Raw genomic sequence first — 10,614 nt, 5'->3', positions numbered from 1 at the left:
AAAGGCACAAAAGTATGTCACTAACTCTTTTATTTTGAAGCTCAAGTGATCATGTGCTCCACAATGCTCGTAGAAGGCTCCTAAGCCCAATGAAATGGCTAGATAAAGATGAGAAAAAGCATGAAAATGGTCCAAAAAGCTCCTAATCATCATATATGTCTCCCAAGTATCTCAATTTTCCAATTTGATCAAGATAACCCAAGGGGCTTGAAGATTGTTTCCCAAGGAAACCCTAATTTCACTGTGCTTTGATTGTGCCTTGCCCATGAAGCAATCTCAACATCTAATCAAATTTAATCAAGGGAAGTTATTTCATTCATCATTTTATGCATATATGAGCCTATTTGAGACCCCTCAATCATTTATTCATAAAGATTGGAAGTTTGGCCTTGAAAAAGTTGACCAGTTAAGTCATCTGACTAAGCTAAGAATCCATGAGATATAACCTTTGATGTGTTTGTCAAATGAATATGACCCTGAGAGAAAAAATGTTCTTAATAACCATATGAACAACTTTTATGTTCATAAAAAATCCATTTGAAACTTGTAAGGTCATCATTCATTTCAAAACATTATAGGTCATTTTGACTGAAACCCTAACTTTGGGTCAACTTACCAAGGGAATAACTTCCTTAATTTTTATTATTTTGAGGTGAGAATAAATGCACTGGAAAGCTTGAGATGTCTACTTCAAATGTTATATTGGACATAATTTCATAATACTAAAATAAATACATGTGATAATGCAAAACATTATATGTCATCTTGGACCTAATTCATTGAATTTGAAAAAGTACCCAACTTCAAATGCCCATAACTTTGTCATAGAAAAACCAAATGATGCAAACTTTGATTCTAGATTGCCTATATTGAAAAGATATACAACGTTTATGTTGCATCATGAAAACAAAGGGGTTTGATTAAGCTTGCTTTTGGTGAAATTTTTTAAAGTGTCTTGAATATGTTTTGTACTTGAATTTTCACAACCAGTTTTCATCAATTTGCACATGCCAAATGAATTTTTGCCCAAAATGAATTTTGTTCCTTATTTCAAGAGATTTCCAACCATTACTCACAATTTTCCTTGGGATCTACCATTTGTGAGTTTCGAATTCATTTCTATTTATGTGCATTTTAGTATTTTATGATGAAACTTGAATATGCAAGCTTATTCAGTCCAAAGTGCACGACCAAATGCTCTTCATGTGAGCTCAGCAAACTTATGCAATCATCATTGGGCCTTCCAGACGCCTGTACAGGCCCATGCATCCAAATTCAAATTGCCATGCACATGAAAGAAGCATGGGATTCATCCACATTCAGTTATAAATAGAGGCACCATGAGCTTCATTTAAAAAACCTTTTGGAGATCCCAAGCGTCACAGAAGTGAAACCACACCCTCACCAAAGGAATTATTAAAAAAAATCATACTTTCGAGCTTGAAATTCAGCATCATTAGCTTAGTTTTAAAGCTAAATTCTTTAGCCTATCACTTCCATTACATTCACAGATCAAGAAGGAGCAAGGATCTTGGAGAATTCGTGGCCAGAAGTGCATCAAATTAAAGGTTTATTCCCAAACTTTTAGGATCTAAATCTCTTTATTTAATGTAGCATTCTTGTGTTTCTGTGGTTTTCTGAAGTCCTCACCCTTGAGGCAAGCCATTGGTGCTTTCAATTCTTTATTTCATGAGCAAACAGTTTGAACACCATGATTTTCTCCTTTACATTTCTCTCAATATAAGAAGAGTGAGGGAGATCCATTGATATAGTGACGATCTCCATCACACAAGCTTCATTTCCATGTCCTTGTTTTCCATTTTCATTAAAATTTATTTCTCTGCAACTGGTGGCCGGAAGTTGTTGTTCCACCAGAGAAGATGGTGGTTTCCACCACCACCACCACGTGTGTCACTTGTAGCTATTGGATTACCTTGCCACGATCTAATCTCACACGTTCATTTTAAATACTTCATTTAATACCTTGTGTAGCGCGTTTGACTCAAGTCCATCGTATGTCCTCAGATCTGGACCATCCATTGACGCCACATCAATTAATGAGTTGCATCATGTGGCTGTGAATTTTCCATTTATTCTATTTTCTTTTTATTTTCTGGTAATTCCTTTTATTTTCAAAAATTCATAAAAAAATCATTTGAAGTCAGAAAAATATGAGACCAAAATTTTTCTTGAAAAATCTAGTTTCACATTATGATTTTTAATTATTTTTGTGACTTCATTTGATATTTTTCATGGATTACTTGTTTTTTATTGGTTTTAATTCATTTTAAAATACTTTTTGACTTTTAAAAAATCCAAAAATATTTTCACAGCATTTATGGATCATGATAAGTCAATGAAAAATAGTCTCAACAATTTCTTGATTGTTTTGAGATTATTTGAGATTTTAATTCATATTGTGCTATTTTTTATTGTTTTTTATTACTTTTTGATTTCAAAAATTTGTGAGAAAATTAGTCAAAGTTTGTTTGACTATGTTGAACCTATGAGAATTTAATTGGACTTTTTGAAGTTGATTTGAATTGAATTTGAGGTTCAACCTTATTTGTTTATTTGTTATCTTCATTTTATTTTAAATCCAAAAAATACTAAAAAACTACCATTGACTCTTTGACTTGTTATCTTCATTTCTCTTCTGTTTGGTGTTGATTGATGTTGATTTGATTCAGATTTGATCAATTAGATTTGATTATTGTCTTCTTTTTCTCTCCCTTTCATCCTCATCCCTTTCTTTCCATCAAAGGCCAATGCGTTAAAGTCCTGAAGTTGGTCTTGACAAATGAGAAGTTTAACCTTCTTTGATCCAAACCAAACTCAACTTGATCCTTGATCAAGTGAGTTGTTTTGTGTCCAAGATAGGTTGCTTCTTGGTCAAGCAAATAACTAAAAGTCAATACAAGGCCCTTCCCCTTTTGTTTGGCATGTCAAGTTTATGGAGCCTGGCTTACTATTCATGATCTCTAACTTGTGTTCTTTGCCTATATTTTTATTGACCGGCCTCAGATAGGTGTGACTACTACATTAGTCAACTTACGATTACTTAACATAGCGCTACATTGTCTTATGACAAGCTAACATAACTCTCACTAACTACTAACTTTAATTTGAGCTTCTAATTTCTTGCCATTTACTTTTAATGTCATTTATTTCTTGCTCATTATTCATATTGCTTTTCATTTTTCTCATTTGAGCACATATTTTATGTTTATGTCATTTTTCTTTTGCTCATTTGAGCCCCTTACTGTGTATATATTGCTATTTTGTGTTGCTTTGCGTTTGTTTTGTGTGGACCAAATACAAAAGGAGAAAGGACTTAGAATTAGGATTTACCTATGCTTAAAGGAGTTCAACAACAACTAGGCCTCATGCCTTTAGAATGCAAAATTTGTTGATGAGCAACTAGGCCTCATGCCTTTAGAATGCTAAAACTCAAAGTTGACCTCAAAAGGACTTCTCCTCCAAACTTCTTCTTTGTCCATTCCCTTTATTGTGTTGTGAACTTTTTGATGTTTGATTTTGTGTGATAGGGATCCTACCTTGAGATTGTGAAAAGAGGACCATTGTCATGAGTAGCCAAGTTAAGAGCCAAGCCAATGAGAGGTCCTAGGAGCTTGAATTCAAATTGTTTGATTGCTTGTTTGTATGCTAAGTCCAAAAGAAAGGAGCATCTTGAGTCATCTCTATATAAATTCAAGAAAAGGAACTCCAAGGGTTTATATTTCCCCTCTTATATTTGTATGCTTTAGGAATAGCCCTTCTCTTCTTCTCCCCACTTTAACCAAGCCAAAAATCATTTTCAAAACTTTGATTGTGTTTCAAATTAGAAACCTAGGCCTTAAGCCTTTGACTTTTCAAAACTATTTTCATAAATACTCATTGTGAATAAACTTTAATCCAACTTTGACTTCATTTTGTAAATAACTCATTTCAAGTTGTTTTTTGTGGTTCCAATGGCCATTTGTTAAAACCTTTTCAGAAATATTAGTCATAGGTTTGAGTTATCATAGTGGTTAATGTAAAGCTCACCTCATCCTTAGTGTTGGATTATAAGTCTTCCATGCTTATTATAGGGTTAACCCCTCACTAGCATGTTGAAGCCTTCCTCACATGGTGGATTGTTGGTTTAGGTTGAGTTTTCTCCCTTTGATAACAAAAGACCTTAAGGCTTTTGGTCAAATCAATTCACCAATCTTTGAGATTTTTACCCCCGAACTATGAGGTTTTGATCCTCCTTTGTGATGGTACGTAGGCAATGGGTTCATCCATCTAAATAACAAACTTGTAAATATAATCTATTCTCTTCTCATCCCTCCAATATTTTGTACAAATCTTTTCACAAATACCAACCTACAACACATATTTGAAAAAAGAGGTTCCCTTAGAGTACTAAGGATGTTTTGGGTGCGTAAAACCTTCCCATTTCATAACCAACCCCCTTACCCAGATCTCTGACATTTTTATTAGTTTTTGATTTGAAAAACTTCTTACTTGGATTTTGTTCTCTTTTTAGCCTTTCCTTTGGATAAATAAAAGTGCGGTGGCGACTCGAATTGTATGTTGAATTTTGGTTTAGTCAATAAACCTAAAAGTAACAAAAACCCCGCTATAGAAAAGTGGCGACTCTGCTGGGGAGAGATCCTCTTAGTGGGTTTAGCCTACTTTTTGCTTGTATGTGTTGTATGTTTATATTTATTTGTGGCATATTTTTTGTGCAAATTTGGGATGAATGTATTGTTTCTAATTTATGAATTGCTTGATATATTAATTGCTTGTATGCTTGGTGGTTTCTTGTGAGATGAGTTCTATACCCGAACTCGAGTGCACTTATGATAGGAGAATGGCATAGTCTTGTTGACTTGTGTGGAGTTATTCCTTAACAAGTTAACTTGCAAGTCCATTCACTTGGTGGAGGTCTTATTGGGATCAATAATGTCATAAGAGTAATCGTGGTTAGGCATTACTTTGTCCAATATAAACCTTAGAAGCCAATGACCTTAGATACCTATCCCATCTTAGCCTATTTTAGGACGTAGTGCGAAGGTCGTTCAAGTGTGAGACTTGATGCGATTGTTATGCGATACTACACTCATAAGAGTCTCTCTTGAGAATATTTTTGGAGGACGAGTAGTCGTTTTATCCGATAATATCCGAAAGATGGGATGATAACTATAGGAACCTTTTAGAACATGATTGTCAGGTTTAACCATAGTACACTCCCGTTGGGTGGTTCTTAACCGAGACTCCATGCTCGTAACTTACAATAAACCCGTGATTCGCGGTTGATCCGTTCTAGTATATCCTCAATATCAATGGAACTTGGGTGTTGATAAGGTGTAAACCATAATCCACCAAAATGGATGATTGATATTAACGATGACTTGAGCCATCCCGTGACCTTTGTGTGGTGTGACTTACTTGATCCTTGAGTGTGTTTGTTGCATCCATGCATTCATGCATTCATTCGCATTCATGTCATCAACAATAAAGATTTTACAAGGAACTTAAAAGGTCTATTTGCAAATTTCAGACATGGATAAGCAAAGAAGGAATACGAAAAAGTACAGTTTCAGACAACCCGACTTGAAAGAGTTAAGGCGTCTGACATCTTATGTATTAGAGCCCTTGAAGTTCAAAGCTCACCATGGGAAGCTTCTGTCTGTTCTTTCTAACAAGGTGAATGAAGGTCTGATGAGTGTGTTGGTGCAGTTCTACGATCCTCTGTATCGGTGCTTCACTTTTCTGGATTTCCAGCTTTTTCCTACATTGGAGGAGTACGCTTATCATGTGGGTATACCTATTCTTGACCAGTTGCCGTTCAGTGGTTTGGAGAAGATCCCGTCTTCTCAAGAGATTGCTGACATGCTTCACTTGGAGGTATCTGACATTGTTGCTAATATGACTACCAAAGGTGGAATTCAAGGTCTCCCATCTGATTTTGTGATTGCCAAAGCTACCTTGTTTGGAAAGGCCATGAGTAAGGAAGCTTTTGAAGCCATATTTGTACTCCTTATCTATGGGCTAGTGTTATTTCCCAACATCGACAACTTCATGGATATGAACGCTATTAGGATTTTCTTTTCTCTTAATCTCGTTCCGACTCTGTTGGGTGACACTTATTTCTATTTGCATATGAGGAATGCAAAGGGCGGTGGTTCCATTGTGTGTTGTCTGCCTTTATTGTACAAGTGGCTTATTTCGCACTTGCCTCAGACGCTTGCCTTCAAGGAGAACAAGGGATGTCTACGGTGGTCCACGAGACTTATGTCTCTCACTAATGATGATATCTCTTGGTATAATCGTGTTTATGATGGTGTGCAGATTATCGACTCTTGTGGTGAGTTCTCCAATGTACCTCTTCTTGGTACATGTGGTGGAATTAACTACAACCCTACTTTGGCTCGCCGTCAGCTTGGGTTCCCCTTAAAGGATAAACCTAACAACATTTTGTTGGAAGGCTTATTCTTTCAAGAGGGTAAAGATCCCCAAAACTTGAAGGATAGGATGGTTCGCGCCTGGCGTAAGGTTCATACAAAAGGGAGGAATGAGCTTGGTCCAAAGAACTGTGTTGCTTTGGAGCCTTACACCTCTTGGGTAAGGAAGAAAGCTCTCGAGTACCGCATGCCATACGAGTATCCGAGACCTACCCCTATGATTATGGTTGGGCGTTCAACCCTCCCTAATCAAGGAGTAGAGGAGTTGAGAGACGAAGACCGTTCGCGTGCTTGGGTTCATGAGTGTGAGTGTTGCACCCCAAAATTTGCCCTCTATTTTTAACTCTAACCAATTTTTTTTTTCACATTCATTTGCATCATCTTCATAGCATAACATTTTTTTCTGTCTTAATATTAGCCAGAATAATTTCTCGGAATTTACAAACAGACTGGTCAAATTAACTTTTTAACTGTGCCTAAAATTAGTCAACGAAAAAATGTCAAGTTTAAGTTTGCAAATGTCGGTAACATTAATCTGCGGTTCACGTGGTTTAATTTGACATGCTAAAAATATTTTTACGACTATTTTTGGTCATATGTTGATCAGTCTGAGCAGTTTAAACGGTCGTAATTTTTATTTCAAAATCCGACCAAACGCTGTATTTTTCCGAGTCATTTATTTCGCGCTGATTATTTTGACGCGTTCATTTTATTTTTTCGAGCATTTTGGTGCCCGACTTTTATTTTTTTTGAGTCTATTTATTTTTATATTGGGTCTAGAATAAATAAATAGGTTAATTAGTTTTTATTTTAATTTTAACTATTTTAATTATTTAACTTTATTCAATTTTTAATTTAATATTGGGTTTCAAAATAAACTTAGGCCCATTATCATTAATCTAATTTGTTCCTATATATATTTACTAGTATGATTGATAGAGAGAGGCCAAAAAGACAGAACAAAAAAGAGAAACTGAGAGTGGCTGATCTATACTATCGTACACACAGTTTGGTAATAGTTTATATATGATATATACTTTATCTATTTTGTTGATATATTTGTTACTGTGTTTCAAATACATGTTCATATGTGTGACTGTGTTATGTATTCCAGATACATGCGGTTTGGTTAAATATATCAGGATATCGCCGTTTTGCTTTTTTATGCACATAAGTGTAACATGTATAATAATTTGGTTCATTGTATTATGTATTTGATGTGTTTGTTTTTATATAAGTTTTACATGTCTCATAATATATAATATAATATAATAATAATTTTGTTGTTAATAAAAATGCATATGGATCATATAATATTATATTTTATAATATGTAACTAGTGTGTTAAATATATATATATATATATATATATATATATATATATATATATATATATATATATATATATATATATATATATTGATTTGATTATGTTTCGGATCGGATCGTGTCAATACGCCGTTTTCACATATACGTGTATGAGGCGTGACATTTGTGTTATCCGATCCAGTTGCGATGATCGCAATTTTGCGCTAGCAACGCCGTTGTTTTTTTTTATTTCATTTTTTTTATATATACATATATTTAGATCTGCACATTTTTTTTCATAACTAACTACCCTGATTTTTCCTAAACCCTGACAATTTCGTCACAAACTCTAAATTTCAAACCTAAAACTTTAACCGTGTTGTTTCCTCTAAACCATAAACCTTTTCTTAAATCTTAACAAACCTTATTATTATTTCCTATTTTCGCTCATATTTATGTTATTCATACACTGTAACTGCTTCGCCCTTGTAATATTTTAAGTTTTAACTTGTAATATTTTCAGTTTTACTTTTGGTCATCTTTATTATGTAACCGCACCAAAGCGTTATAATAATTAGGATTTTATTTTCTGCCATTTTATTTTTCTGCCATTTTTTTTTCTGCCATTTAAATTCCTGCCATTGATCCTATATTAACTGCGTGGTTTAGTAATGTAGGGCGTGAAAACCTACTAAATTAATTATTTAATATTTTTCTATAACCTTTATATTTTTTGTAAATAAATAATAAATACTAATTATTTTAATAACTTTTTTTATTACTTACTTATAATAATAAATCCTTATATATTTTGTAAATAAAATCTAATTGACCATTTTTCTAATTGAATAATAATAATAAACCTATTAATCTAATAATTTGATATTTTCTATAATCTTTATTTATTTTGTAAATAACTAACTTAATATTTTTCATATAACTCTTTTATTTTATAATTTGTACATTAATGTATTTTAAATTCTTTTATTATTACTAATTTATTTTAAACTCATATTTTTCTAATAACTTCTAAAAGAATCTAACTTGTTTAACCTAAAATAATTTCTTTTAAAATTCTAACCTTTTTATTATCACTTTATTATTATTGTTATTTTATTATTGCTTTATTACCATTGTTTATTTATTATTTTATTATTATTTGCTTTTATCTATTCTATTTTTGCTTCATTATTTTCCTTATTTTAATTTTGTTTTATTTATAATATTAGGAACAAATGTATAGGTTGTAAATTTATTCTTTCTCGCCTGATTATTATGTATCTGTCCCATAGCCATGTAATAGTTTAGGAATTTATTTTTCTTGCTTTTATTTTTGTAAATATTTATTGCGTGGTTAGTAATTTAGGGAGTGCAAAAAACTAACTGTGAATAATTGAACTTAGAAAATTAAATTCAAGACAAATATCTGAAAAATAACACTCACACACGTAAGTCGATCTTTGATCGCCATCTGTACTTCCTAGGGTATTCCTCTTGGTTGCCTTCTTTAAATGGTCAAGTCCCTCGAAAATAGGGGTGTCTTAAGCAAAGTCCCTTCAAACAGAAAAATCATCAAGTCCCTATAAACTTAAAAGATCAAGTCCCTACGAGGTTGCCTACGATATAATGATTTTGTCCCTTCGGTAAATATGATGATAGTCCCTACGAGTTGCTAAAGACACCCCTTATGTTGCCTTCATTGACCATACGATGACCCTACGCCCGTCCCTTAAACACATCCAAGGTAATGACTACCTATTCCTTAATAATAGGGACAGTCTTACCATTGAAAGAATATACGAGAACACGAAAGACTTAATCTAGGGTAGGTATCTCATAGTCACTTGCTCACACTTTTCAAAATTACTTTTACACCTCACAATTTCTAAACTAGGCTTTGTATACACCCATACGAGGGTCATTACAAAGTACTTAAAGAAATTTTTCTAATCACACACTACACTCTTGCAAACAAACAAAGTGAGCTAAGTAACTAAGAGCCCATGGATAACCATGGATATAAAGGGTGCTAATACCTTCCCTTTGTATAACCTACCCCCCGAACTCAAAATCTTTTTAAGGTCTTTCCTGTTCTTTTATGTCCTTTCCTTTTGGATAAAATAAAAGTCGGTGGCGACTCTTGCTATCCGCAACATTTAACTAAAGTCAGTTCTCCCACCGTGTTACAGTGAGGAGCTTCTTCAGCAGCTCAAAGATAAGGATGAAGTGATAGAGTTTCTAGAGCATCAGGTTATTGATGAACCTGATGATGTGGTTACTTCTCTCCTTCCTCACTCATCTAGGCTTTGGAAGAAGAGATATGATCAGCTCGCCAAGGAGAAAGCTGACATGGAAGTAGCTTATGAGAGAGAGGTGAAGAGGCTTCGTGCTATGTATCTTCCGATCTCGAAGTCTTTGGACGACTGCTTCTAGGGTTCCATAGGATGTTTATCATCTTTTTCTCTTGTATTGTATTTGGTTACCGAGACTGTACTACTTCTTTGGTATAAAAAGTTTCCAAACATTATATCGCTACGAGTATTCCATATATGTCTTAAAAAGTTCAATATTTTCAAAACATTTGCAAATAGATCTTTATAAAGTTCCTTTGATAAAAAAACAAATCATATGCACGAGCATTACATGCATCATATGCATAAGCATGTTTTGGTTCTGAGCTCTCAATACAGTGGTCTAACTCTTTTCTCTTCATTTATTTTGAAGACAAGCTGACGCACTGGTACAACACCCGAGCTAATCATCAGAAGATCATGGAACACCTTGAGTAAGAGAACAGAGATCTGAAAGAGGAAGTTGCCTGACTAACTGCCATGATGGAGTCAGTTCTTGCGGC

Source organism: Lathyrus oleraceus, chromosome 3 (assembly GCF_024323335.1).
Source record: "Lathyrus oleraceus cultivar Zhongwan6 chromosome 3, CAAS_Psat_ZW6_1.0, whole genome shotgun sequence".
NCBI classification, from domain to species: Eukaryota; Viridiplantae; Streptophyta; class Magnoliopsida; order Fabales; family Fabaceae; genus Lathyrus; species Lathyrus oleraceus.
Note: the sequence above shows the minus strand (reverse complement) of the source record.